The sequence below is a fragment of the Salvelinus sp. IW2-2015 genome, unplaced genomic scaffold (genome assembly GCF_002910315.2).
Source record: "Salvelinus sp. IW2-2015 unplaced genomic scaffold, ASM291031v2 Un_scaffold1611, whole genome shotgun sequence".
Lineage (NCBI taxonomy): Eukaryota > Metazoa > Chordata > Actinopteri > Salmoniformes > Salmonidae > Salvelinus > Salvelinus sp. IW2-2015.
The window spans coordinates 232,942-246,575 of NW_019943030.1; the positions used below are offsets into that span (position 1 = coordinate 232,942).

The following is a 13,634-nucleotide window of genomic DNA, read 5'->3' on the forward strand; positions in this document are numbered from 1 at the left end:
GTTGTCTGATGTGATGTGCTGACCTGTGTGTGCTGTCGTGTGTGATGTGTGTGTTATGTGTGATAGACTGTGCGAATGGAGTGCGTGTGTGTCGTTGTGCTGGTATGTGTGTGGTGATGTTGTGTCAGTGTGTGGTGTGTGAAACGATATGAGAGACATTGCAAGAAGGGCCTTCCTTCTATGCCATCAAAAGGAACATAACATTTGACATTCCCGCGATTCAACCGATAGCGTTCAGTTCAATAAGTGCATAGACGATGTTGTCCCCACAGTGATTAAGAACGTATCCAAACCAAAAACCATGAAGTACAGGCAATATCCRSGCTGGGATACAGGCCAGARCTACCGCTTTCAAGGAATGGGACACRGACACACAAGAAAGCCCGCTACGAACTTCGACGAGACATCAAACAATACAAATAAAAGGGCAATATAGAAGGTGGAATCCTATTACACCGGCTCCGATGATCGTCCTGTGTGGCAGAGCAAACAATAACGGATTACAAAAGGGAAACGCAGCCATGAGTTGCCCARCGAAGCAGTTCTCCCAAACAAGCTAAATGCCTTTTTACACGTCGAGGAATATAACACTGTGCCTTGCGTGAAAGACCCTGTTTTTCCAGATGTCTGTGTGTTCTCACTCTGTGGCCGATGTGAGCAAAATGTTTAAACCGTTTAAACAGATGGAATACCGGGGTGTGTTCAAATGTTTCCAAGTTTCAAACATGTTCTCAAATGCCATTGAAATGGCAGCAGCGGTATGAGAACCAGCATGCAATACGGCTTTCCTCAGTGTGAAATCCTCGACGACCCACTGTGCTGTCAGACTCATAAGGCACAGCTGTTGATTGTTGGGAAGAAGGGGTCGTAAGCAAGGACCGTAAAATCTACACCACATATAATCKGCGCATGTGACATAAAATCTGATTTGATGCCAACAGATCTTTATTCTATATTCTTGTTATCTATTCAGTAACATTCCATAACCATTCATTCGGAAGGTTAAAACCAATTAATTCAACAGGTTAAACCCATTCATTCAGAAGGTTAAAACATCGCTCCTATCCTCGCTCAGATGACTAACCGCAGCATCTATCAGTAGCCTAAACTGTGGCACAAATTGGGTAATTTCCACACCTAGCCAAACTATTAGACTAAATTATTGGGGAGGTGTGAATGTTTTTGTCAGAGAGTCCATCTCCTCTACCACTATAGAGACCTGTATCGGCCCCCCAAAAATAAATCAGCTGGCGGGTGGTCCCGGAGATGACAGAATTTGGGTAACGGCGTAATTACACTTGACATGTGGACTGACGATTTTCTAAAAATAGAACACTTGCGCCTTACAGCCCGTTACATAAACAACGAGTGGGTGCTTGTGAAGAGGATGCTATTCACCGCAGAGTGGGACATTTCCCAGCGCAAAACTGCAGATACCATAAGGCCAGCAGCTATTGTGAAAGAATACTTGGGGATCTTGTTGATTTTCCTCCATCGTTTCAAAGAGGCCACACTCCCCTTGGGAGGCAAGTAAACAGCCTACTGTTGACCCGGTAACTGTGTGATTCCTAAGGATAAAGCTTCACCTACAGCTGGATTAGTGGTGTCAGAGAAGAGAAGCCAGCTGACCGGGCACGGACATCCGTTTCCTGCTATTTTTACACTATTGTTCTAAATTCAAARATCACCCTCTTCTTCTTCATCCTCATCATTATTCAGTTCATTCAATTTCAAAATGGCGAAGTCGTGTACATTTATCAGTTCCTATCTGGTTTCCATCAATTCACCTCATTCATTCAGTGAGGAGAGAGACGCAATAGCGCCTGGGTACCAACGCTTTACACCGAACCCAAAAGAATGAATCAGCGTTCTAACTCCCACTTGCGGTGACGTAATATACCGTACTATACCATAGTGCACCACAGCTTAACGTCAATACCGTACTATACCATAGTGCACCACAGCATAATTCAAACCTACTTACCATATGCACCACGCATAACTCAATACCGTACTATACCATAGTGCACCACAGCATAAAGTCAAAACCGTACCTACCATAGTGCACCACAGCATAAACGTCAATACCGTACATACCATAGTGCACCACAGCATAAAGTCAAAACCGTACTATACCATAGTGCACCACAGCATAAAGTCAATACCGTACTATACCATAGTGCACCACAGCATAGAATTCAATACGTACATACCATAATGCACCACAGCATAAAGTCAAAACGTACTATACCATACTGTCACCACAGCAATTAAAGTCAAAACACGTACTATACCATACTGCCACCCACACACATAAAAGTCAATACGTACTATACCATAGTGCACCACAGCATAAATCAATACCGTACTATACCAAGTGCACCACAGCATAAAGTCAATACCTACTATACCATAGTGCACCCCCAGCCATAACTACAATACCGTACTATTACCATAGTGCACCACAGCTCCCGATAAAGTCAAAACCGTACGCTACCAATAAGGCACCACAGCATAACGTCAATACCGTACTATACCATAGTGCACCACAGCTTAAGTAACAAATACCGTACTATACCCATAGTGCACCACAGCATAAATTCAAACTACCTATACCATAGTGCACCACAGCATAACGTCGCAATACCGTACTATACCATAGTGCCACACAGCATAACGTCAAACCGTACTATACCATAGTGCACCACAGCATAAACGTCAATACCGCACTATACCATAGTGCCCCACCACCCCCAGTAACATACGTCCAACTACCCGTAACATGATACCATAGAATGGCAACCACCAGCATAACGTCAAAACCGCACTATACCATAGTGCCACCCCTCAAATAGCCACCACAGCATAATGTCAACTTTTAATTGAGGAACCACAGTATCGGCTTAGCTCTGATCATATTTACTGAGTGCTCTCTCCTCATACTGCTGTTAGGCCAAGCTCTCTCCTATCAGGAGCCATGAGCGGGTGTCAAATGAAAGCTAAGAGAGTCTATATTTTAGAGAAATTAAGGTCAAACAGATGGAAAAGGRGTCTTAGACAACATCTACTAGAAAAAGTCTTACTGTATTAGAAATACATCAAAAACAATGTAGATGTTTTATTTATTTAACTAGGCAAGTCAGTTAAGAACAAATTCTTATTTACAATGACGGCCTACCCCGAACAGGGCCAATTATGCACCGCCCTATGGGACTCCCAATCACGGGCCGGTTGTGATACAGCCTGGAATCGAACCAGGGTCTGTAGTGACGCCTCCAGCACTGAGATGCAGGGCCTTAGACCGCTGTGCCACTCGGGAGCCCAAAGTCCCCTGCCAACTACTATCAACACATATTACGTTTTTGATAAATGTTTCTGCTTTCTGTAAGTTAAAGAAACATTGCCTTGTAATTCCGTTACCAAAAACCCACATAGCTTGAAGATATTTTCTAATGTCTCTCCCTCACGTGGAGGGAGGATAACGAAAGATCACAGAAGTAACAAGTGGAGACCTACCAATTAGTTTCATTTTCTATTTTGCTGATATGAAGTTTATGAATTATTAAGGGATATGAATTATTTTATGAATTATTTTACTGCAACTGAATTGGCTACAATGGGAAATCATAGTAGTTACCTGCTACTGTCCTCCCTTCCACTGGCATACTGTTATGTTCAGCTCATAACTCTCCCCATTTACTGTAATAAGCATCCTCAGCCACTGAGCACCGACGACACCCGGACGTCCAGGAACGTTTAAAAGTAGTTGAAATTTGGTCAGTCTGCTCTGGCCGGACCAAATCTGAACCAATGATAGAAGTCCGTTTCACAAGTTCGGACAGCACAGTAATTACAGTAGAGCACAGTACTATACATTACAGTAGAGCACAGTACATTACATTACTTTACAGTAGAGCACAGTACATTACATTACTTTACAGTAGAGCACAGTACATTACTTTACAGTAGAGCACAGTACAGCAGAGGTCAGAGACTATCAACACGTTTGCGTTTAGAACTCGTCACCTGTGTTTCATATTGAAAGTCAGTGTTTTTTTGCATCAATAGACTGATCAGGGTTGTGCAACTATAGCTTTCCTTCATGGAAAACACATTTCTTACACGCTTTTAAAAATATATTTTTGCATTAAAAACACAGAATTCTGCATTAATGAGACCCCTGGTGCAGTACAGTATAATGTAGTGTATTGTACTGTGATTGGTTCAAATTTGGTCTGGTACAGACCGTGGTCAAAGAGTTTCTAAACCCAGAGGTGCAACATCGCGAGACTTCCAGGAACACTTGTGAAGCAGACCAGGCCGGGGTTTGGAYTTAGAGAAGTCAATGAGAGAAGTGAAACACTGTTCCTTAAATTGTMAATTTTCTCAAAAATCTAAAGCCACAACCTAGATTCCAGACAATGTCTCAAGTAGCTGAACTTATTATTACTCCTACCTCGTGAGTGACAAACTATTTTTGTTGTTGTTGTCAAAAACCACTTTATATTTAAAGGAGTGCCTTTGATTTGATGGCCTGCACATGCGCAGTCCAGCGCAAGACGACCGTTAGGGCCGATGACGTGTTTCTACACATGAGTTTAGCTAGCCAACGTCGCCATGGCATCGCCTACATTTGTGATCTGGGATTTGTATTGGAGAAGCAGTACTGTACTGTCTTTGCCGTGGTGCTATTTGGGGGAGGAGCTCATTATAATAATAGCCAGTGTGTAGAATACCCAAATATGCAAAAGAYGGATATTGGATATTTCTATCTGTGTACCTATTGAAGATACATCACAGTGATATTCATATCCATAATTATATATTTCTGTGTAGTACAGATAAGGGTCACATGATCTTATTCCTTTACCAGATGTAAATCCACTTCACTTATTGTAGTTCAATAACCATCTTTTTATTTATTTTTCAAAACTCAAGTGTCATGTCATGACCATGTTCTTTCTGCAGACATCTTTGAATCTTAAATTTGGTGCAGATATTTAAGAGTTTTTGAAAAACGTGGTCACATAAAAACTGAGGGAGATTTACAAAAATGTGCTTCAGCACAATTCTTCCAGTAAATGTGTTTTTGTGAAAATGTCTGTGTAAATTATTCAAAGTAGTCCTTGTGCATGGTTTGTTAAACTTTGAAATCAATAGTTTTTGTTTGGCATACATTTTAAAGTGTAGAATCTGAGTCAAAGTGTAATTCCATTACTGTGAAACTGCCCTATAGCAGTGTGTGCGTGTCTCTACAGTGGTGAGTCGGGTGGGTATAATTTGTGGAACTTTCCAACAGGAATCTGTTACAAAAACTTCGTAAATAACAAGGTTGCCAACAAACAACGCATACAACGTTGTATAGCGGCATAATAAGATACCGGATAGGGAGTGGGCTATTGTTAAGTTTTTCACTTACCACGTTTATTCCGAAAAATGTCTGTCCTCACTCTGGTTGCCTATGGACAAACATTAAGAATAATCTACGTGGTTAGTTGATGCCTATTCGGCAGCTAGTTAGCAAGGTGAATTGATCGTGCTACTTTGTATGAGTTGTTTGTTGGCAACCTTGTACTTTGCGAAGTTTTTGGAACAGATTCCTGTTTGAACGTTCCACAAATTATACCCAGCCTGGTGAGTCTGTGGTATCCACCGCAGATCGATGCTACAAGACTATTGATCAGTGTACAGCCACAATATCTACTGGCATAAACACTAAGCAGTAGCTAGTTGACCGTCACTACAATACAAATCATAATCAATTGATTAGCTACATCATATGGAGACTAAACCAGACTGAAACGGGTACTGCTGGAAATAAGACTAGGGTATAGATTACCAGCTAGCTAGCTGAKGGACAAACTTTTTGACAGCTGTCCCGGTTACGGAAGTCACCTGGGCTTGTCATGGCAGTACAGTTAGCTAACTAGCAACTAGTTTACTATCTAACCAGCGATCGTAGTTCTCTTGCCAACCTAGTCACGAAACCAGCTACAAATTATGATTTTCAACTCACGCCTGACACAGTTGACTCAACGTTAGTTAGCTAGCTACAGTAGATGCTAACAGTAGTTGGCAAGATTCCTAGTTCTCAAAGCTTCGCCGGCGAGCTCTACAGAAATCTGTTAGCTAGCTTCCTATTGTAGATAGCTATTTTACCTAACAGTTATTGCAATCTACTTTGTGTGAGGTCGCTAGTAGCAGTAACTACTTTAGCTAGCTATATTTGTTTCCCAGAGCAGAATCCAACATTCGCCAACTCAGTCAGATTTCAAACTGAAAATGTGCATACAGTCAGAATGTCCTCTCCAAGAAGACGAGCTAGCTGGAAAATGTATTATTTACTTACTATCATGCTATCTCGAGATTTCCTTTGTCTCCAAATCCACTATTGTTCCGTCCAGGCATATGGGTAGCTATCAATTACTAATCTAAATCATTTATCAACATACACCTCCATCTTCATTTACGATCACAATTCCTACTATCTTGAATTCGAGGATTAATTCGGAATGACAGGCATGTGAGCAAATGGTCAAACAGTATAAAATGTAACCCCCTCGCCTCCAGAAATAGCGACCAATGCAATTTGGTATAGGGGCGGGACATCATAATTTCCGCAAATACGGTGGATTGTCGCTGTCATCTCTGACAGTCAGGGCAGACCACGGGAAGAGGAAGAGACTCTGGTCATGTATGAACCATTGTGTTTTATATAATATCTGATATTTGTAACATTGAAATTCATCTTTATATGTGATTTTAAAAGGGAAAGTATACAATGTTCTCAACTCTTTAAAGGGTATGTATTTATAATATGCTGTATTATAAATTGTATCTACATGGTTATCACTGCAAGGCCTATTGACTTACATTATATAATTGTTATTAACCAGAAAAATATAATGGTTTAATAATAATTATACCAGGTTGATGTAAAATGTAACTGTAAATATATTATGATAACTTGGTACATTCATAGACAAGCCTCCATCTGCCAGTAGTTTATGAGGTGCAGTGTAAGATGTGCATAGCTAATGGTCCTGCAACGGTTATCGCTGCAGAAAAACGCCTTTCAGATAATTGCAGTAACATTTGAACTAATACATTATATAAATGATTGACCAGACACATGGACTAGCTTGTCCTAGTCCACACTACAGTGCAACATGTCAGTAGCAAAGCTTTTCCTCCATCTTCTCATCTCCCTTTTTCTCTCTCTCAATCAACACACCACAATCTCTTCCCCACCATTAACCCCCTCTCGTCACCAGCCCTCAGATAACTCACCGACCAACACCAGCAGTTCCGCTTACCCAGCCTCAAGATTTAGACGATATCCTCCCCTAACATCTTCCCTGTCCTGCTGCGGGTCCTGTCAGTACAAATAAGGAGTCTCTGTGTGCTAAGTGGTTTAGATGTGCAGTGTACCATGTAGTAATACTCCGCTATGTCACTCAACCATGTTCATACACATCTTAAGAACACTAACAACAGAGTGCAGTTTTAATTTGTTATAAAACACATTAACATACAGTATTAACACAGAAGAAACCCTAACATGATCTCTAATATCGACAGCGGTTTAATCAACATTGTTTTGACTAGATTAGGATTTAGAATTGGAATTCCTATCCAGAATAAATCAGGATATATCTCAGCTAATTTCTCTAACTAGTTTATAGACATACTCACAATACAATACTTAAACACTATCTATAACCAGTCAAAATCTGTGGCACTCCAAGGCCAGCCGAACCCTGCAGGAGAGTGTTTTCTAACAGTGTAGGTCCATAGCGTGCTTTTTACATGATAGTAAAAATAGCCTACTTGATTCCCAAAATATTTAAAAGTGACCCAGAGGTCAGTGTCCACCAGAGGTCCAGCGTCCCAGAGGTCTCTCTCCTTTCAGTGTGTGTGAAAGAGAAGTACCATCCGATAAGAGGTGAACCCATAGAGTTACCAGTGCAAGGTGTAAGCGAACAACAGCACTAGGTCCCGCAGATAGAGGGACAACAGCACTAGATCCCCAGATAGAGGGACAACAAGCACTGGGTCCCCAGGATAGAGGGACAACAACACTAGGTCCCAGATAAAGGGACAACAGCACTAGGTCCCCAGATAGAGGGACAACAGCACTGGGTCCACAGATAGAGGGACAACAGCACTGGTCCCCAGATAGAGGACAACAAGCACTAGGTCCCCAGATAGAGGGACAACAGCACTAGGTCCCCAGATAGAGGACCAACAGCACTAGGTCCCCAGATAGAGGACCAACACACTAGGTCCCCCAGATAGAGGGACAACAGCACTGGTCCACAGATAGAGGGACAACAGCCTGGGTCCCCAATAGAGGACCAACAGCACTAGGTCCCACAGATAGAGGGACAACAGCACTAGTGCCCCAGATAGAGGACCAACAGGCACTAGGTCCCAGATAGAGGGACAACAGCACTAGGTCCCCAGATAGAGGACCAACAGCACTAGTCCCCAGATAGAGGGACAACAACACTAGGTCCCCAGATAGAGGGACAACAGCACTAGTCCCCAGATAGAGGACCAACAGCACTAGGTCCCCAGATAGAGGACCAACAGACTAGGTCCCCAGATAGAGGGACAACAACACTAGGTCCCCAGATAGAGGACCAACAGCACTGGGTCCCCAGATAGAGGACAACAGCACTAGGTCCCCAGATAGAGGACCAACAGCACTAGGTCCCCCAGATAGAGGGACAACAAACACTAGGTCCAGATAGAGACAACAGCACTAGGTCCCCAGATAGAGGGACAACAACACTGGGTCCCCAGATAGAGGACCAACAGCACTGGTCCCCAGATAGAGGAAACAACAGCACTGGGGTCCCCAGATAGAGGGACAACAGCACTAGGTCCCCAGATAGAGGGGAATCACTATAAAGGAAGAGACAAATGATGTATACATTACAGAGTGGAATAGCTATACAGGGAAACATACTACCGGGATAATAGCGTGATATGGCTCAAAAATGTACCTCAATCCAGGGATGGAAGATATTGTTGTAGCTTACTCCTAATTATCTCAATATCAAGAAATGACAAATCGAGAATATAGCAATACTGCTWGTTTTCAAGTAGACTGCCTTTTTCCTCCTCATGCTAGGCTAGCTAATGCTAATGCAGCCCATTGCTTTCCATTAAAATACAACGCCTACCATTGGGGTGAGTAGCTTCCGGAAGTGTTGTGGAATCCAATGGGTTGCTTAAGCATTAGCTAGCCTAGCGTGCTGACGAAAAAGGCAGTTTAATTAAAAASTAGCAGTATTTCAATATTCTCGATGCGGTAACATATGGCAGCCGGTGCCAAATTAAATATCTAAATTACCTTTCAGCTGGTGGCCATYTTAGGCCTATAGGTTTCAATGGCAATTAGGCCTAGAGTGTAGCCTAACTATTGGCCACAACAGTAGAACTACTCATAACTCAACCATAAGTGTATAAACAGGCTATGTAACATGGCAGAAGAGKGTCTGAGTGGACTGCAGAAACTGCTACGTTTTGGGGGAGCCACAGGTGGTTCTCCACAGTGTGTGTCAGGCCAGTCCTGCTATCTGTGCAGCCTCAGTTTGGACCTCTCCAGCCTGCTGACGGTAACCTAGTGAAAGCTCCCTCGCCCTTCTCACTTCCTGCATGGTCTCAATCAGGTTCTCCTCCAGCCTACAGCGGTCCTGATGTGTTGGTGCCGCCTCCCTGACCTGCTCCGCCATTCGCTCCCCCCCATTCAGCAGCCAGCCTATCAGCTCCTGGAGCTTGGTCCCAGCGGCACTTATGGCTTTGGCGCCCTGGGAAATGCCCCAGAGCTCCTCCTGAGCCAATCGGAGACGGCTAGGCGGAGACTCCTCCCCCTCGACCGTAGACCTCAGCGGAACCACTGAGAGAGAGAAGTCATACCCCTTCATCACCATGGTTACACACCTACTACTGTCGTGTCGTGTCGTCAGCGAACTTGATGACGGAGTTGTAACTGTGTGAGGTCAGGAAGAGAGAGGACTGACATGGCTCTGTTATGCCTGCATGTTTTTTGGGGGTTGGTTTCACTATCCTCGTGGGGACCAGAAGTCCTAACAATGATAGTAAAACAAGGAAAATTCAGACAATTGGGGACATTTAGCCGGTCTCCACAAGGAAAAAAAGGTTATTTTAGGTTAGGGTTACAATTACGGTTAGGAGTTAGGGTAAGGGGTTAGGTTAGGAGTTAGGGTAAGGGGTTRGGGAAAAWAGGATTTTGAATGGGAATCAATTGTTTGGTCCTCACAAGGATACTAAAACAAGTGTGTGTGTGTCTCACTGTGCTCCTCTTTAATCTTCCTCACACACTCTGTAAGAGTCAGGTTGCTGTCATTGTTACAGTCGTAGGTGCGTCGCAGAGAGATGATGCGTTCCTTCATGGCATCATAGCTCTCCTGTTGTTGGTTGAACGTCACGGCTACATCAGAGAACCGCTTGTTCAAGTCTATTAGACCCACACGCTTTTGGACCAACCGACCACTCCGACTCACACACACACAACAAAGCATGTGCATGCACATCACTGACACACACACACACACACACACACACACACACACACACACCACACACACACACACACACACACACACACACACACACACACACACACACACACACACACACACACACACACACACACACACACACACACACACTTGTAATATGATGGTAATATGTGTGATTGAACCTGTGGGTGCTGGTCGAGGCTGTCTGGCCGACTCTGGCTGATTTTGAAGGCTTGGTGTGAAGTAGAGGCTGTCTCTGTAACACACACGTTCCACTGTGTGACTGAGGTACGGGCGGGTTAAACAAATCAAATCCATGTCTAAAACACTGTAACAACAGACCTATTATATTCAGTAGTGTGTGTTTTACTCAAGTGGGTAATATTGTGGCATAACACTTCCTGATGCAGATACACGTAGGTCATGTGTTGTGCACTATTACATTGGTTAGTTGTAAATATGATCTGATCAAGCTTATTATTTGAAAGTAGCCTAATGCATGTGTGATTATTTTTTACATTTGAGTAATTTAGCAGACGCTCTTATCCAGAGAAATTTACAGGAGCAATTATGGTTGTGTCCAGCTCAAGAGCAGATTTTTCACCTAGTCAGCTCGGGGATTCGGTTACTGGATCAACCTCTTAACCAATAGGCTGGCTACCCGCCGTCCGTGTTTATGTGTCTGATTCCACAAATTATGTTCCTTCGCGAAAAATAAAGTTATAGGCAACTTTTTTACTGTGTAGTTTAACCCCAGACAATAAATCATGTTTCTTYCCTGTTCCAATACAATACCTCGTCATTGTCTTCGGAAGGAGAGACACAGCAACAGAATAGCACAGACATTCTCGCTGAAATGATCCCAACAGTTAATTTCCGCAATCAATYTCTCTTTATTCGTTTTCTCCACAATCTCTCTTTCTCTCTMTATATATATCCAGGTCAATCCACCTCTGCCCATATTCCCGGTGACGTCACCTGTCATGGGACTGGTTTTGCGGAAAAGTTTTCTAGCTGTGGCTATAGATAGGACAGGTGCACCCATCTGATACGCTGGAACTGTGACACGCATAGCGATACATTATAGCATTCAACAGTAAACACAGACATTTGACACGTCAGCGCCGTCATTTTCAGTAGTGCATTTATGAAACGACAAACGGTAGGCCTATCTGCAGCAAGTAAACGTTTCCTTATCAAGAATGAAAACGGACAAGCAGAGGCGGTCTGTAAACCGACGCTAGAGGGCGATATTTGACAGCCGCTGCAACTGATTTTACTACAACAGGAACCAAGAAGAAAGGAGAAACTGAGTAGTGCTAGCCGGCTAGCTAACACAACTTATTCTGTCAGCAAACTAAACTAATATTATAGCCCAGTGGTTTACATCCAGCGGGGCAACATCAAGACTGGTGTGTGTGTACAAGCTGGACATGCATGTGTTGCTCGCGTGTAGCGGCACGCACTCTATAGCAAGCKAAATTAGCATAACTGCTAACACCAACAAACAGGCTGTACTGTGGAGTGGACATTGGCAGCAGCAGAGGCAGTGGGAGTTATAGCTGCCATTGCAGCTAGTCTGCTTATACATTATTATTTCGAAAATATAGACCCCCTAACTGGCCAACTAATGTAGCTAGCAGCTATGGCCAGCACCAGAACGGCTTCTGCAGCTGCAACAAGAGACAAACACCCAGCTTTAGGTTCCAAGAAGAAGAATGAAAAGAAGTTGGCTTCTAAAGGCGAGTTTAGTTTCCTGTCCAGTATCATGGGCGTCATGTACAACCTGAGGACACAGGTGTGTGAGAGCTTGTGTCTAATAGTGTTTTCTGCAGGGTACTCTACGTGATGTGATCTTGGTGATTCAGAGTGGTGCTGCCGCCAGCTATTTCTTCAGCCTCGCGTTTACTAGTGAGTACACACATACACAAACTATGTCTCTCACCTGTTCTGCTCTCTCACCTGTTCTGCTCTCTCACCTGTTCTCACCTGTGTTGTATTAGAGAGAGACGTTGTTTCTGTGTGTGTTTGTATTAGAGAACGTTGTGTGTGTGTGTGTTGTATTAGAGAACGTTTGTGTGTGTGTTGTATTAGAGAACGTATTGTGTGTGTGTGTTGTATTAGAGAATGTGTGTGTGTGTGTTGTTTATTAGAGAATGTTTGTGTGTGTGTGTTGTATTAGAGAACGTATGTGTGTGTGTGTGTGTTGTATTAGAGAACGTAGTGTGTGTGTGTGTGTGTGTTGTATTAGAGACGTTGTGTGTGTGTGTGTGTTTTATTGAGAACGTTGTGTGTGTGTGTGTTGTATTAGAGAACGTAGTGTGTGTGTGTATTAGAGAACGTTGTGTGTGTGTGTGTTGTATTAGGAACGTTGTTGTGTGTGTGTTGTATTAGAGAACGTATGTGTGTGTGTGTGGTGTGTGTGTGTGTGTGTGTTGTATTAGAGAACGTTGTGTGTGTGTGTGTTGTATTAGAGAACGTATGTGTGTGTGTGTGTTGTGTGTGTGTGTGTGTTGTATTAGAGAACGTTGTGTGTGTGTGTTGTGTGTGTGTGTGTATTAGAGAACGTTGTGTGGTGTGTGGTGTGTGTGTGTTGTATTAGAGAACGTTGTTGTGTGTGTGTGTGTTTCTAACCTTTTCTCTTTGTGATTTAGGCCTCCTACACCACGGGACAGTAAAACACACTAGAGGACAGGGATGTGTTGACTTGTTGCTTATCTATATCAGCATCGTAGCATAATGGAACGTTCAATACACAACATTGCATTGTGTGTGTGTGTGTGTGTGTGTGTGTTGTGTGTGTGTGTGTGTGTGTGTGGTGTGTGTGTTGGTGTGTGTGTGTGTGTGTGGTGTGTGTGTGGTGTGTGTGCATGCTCATTTTTGTCTGAGTGTGACCCTGTGTCTCTGTAAGTCTCTCCCTCTAGGCAGCTCAGCGTTGAACCTGAGTGTTATGACACGTTGAACCTGAGGGTTATGACACGTTGAACCTGAGTGTTATATGACACGTTGAACCTGAGTGGTTATGACACGTTGAACCTGAGGGTTATGACACGTTGAAACCTGAGTGTATGACACGTTGAC

General features: G+C 43.3%; 1 protein-coding gene and 2 long non-coding RNA genes across 4 annotated transcripts in view; 1 reads left to right on the plus strand and 2 right to left on the minus strand.

Annotated features, from left to right (window-relative positions):
• Nucleotides 1–6,580, minus strand: part of LOC112071418 (hyccin) — a 42,227-nt gene extending 35,647 nt beyond the window's left edge. Inside the window, exon 1 of one of the 2 annotated variants that reach the window (XM_024138877.2) lies at nucleotides 6,350–6,579. The gene's annotated coding sequence lies outside the window, so the exon portion shown is untranslated. Of the gene's footprint in view, nucleotides 1–6,349 lie in introns of both variants that reach the window. The other variant, XM_024138878.2, reaches the window with a different exon arrangement.
• A 904-nt stretch (nucleotides 6,581–7,484) lies between these two features.
• LOC139024526 (uncharacterized) lies at nucleotides 7,485–8,309 on the minus strand. Its single transcript, XR_011475861.1, has 2 exons — nucleotides 8,197–8,309; nucleotides 7,485–7,991 (listed from the first exon to the last, which is right to left on the minus strand). It is a non-coding gene; the product is annotated as an uncharacterized lncRNA (long non-coding RNA).
• A 3,275-nt stretch (nucleotides 8,310–11,584) lies between these two features.
• The window catches only part of LOC112071419 (uncharacterized), an 11,344-nt gene continuing 9,294 nt past the window's right edge, over nucleotides 11,585–13,634 (plus strand). Inside the window, exons 1-2 of the long non-coding RNA XR_002894072.2 lie at nucleotides 11,585–12,295; nucleotides 12,389–12,464. This is a non-coding gene — a long non-coding RNA (uncharacterized lncRNA). The remainder of the gene's footprint in view (nucleotides 12,296–12,388; nucleotides 12,465–13,634) is intronic.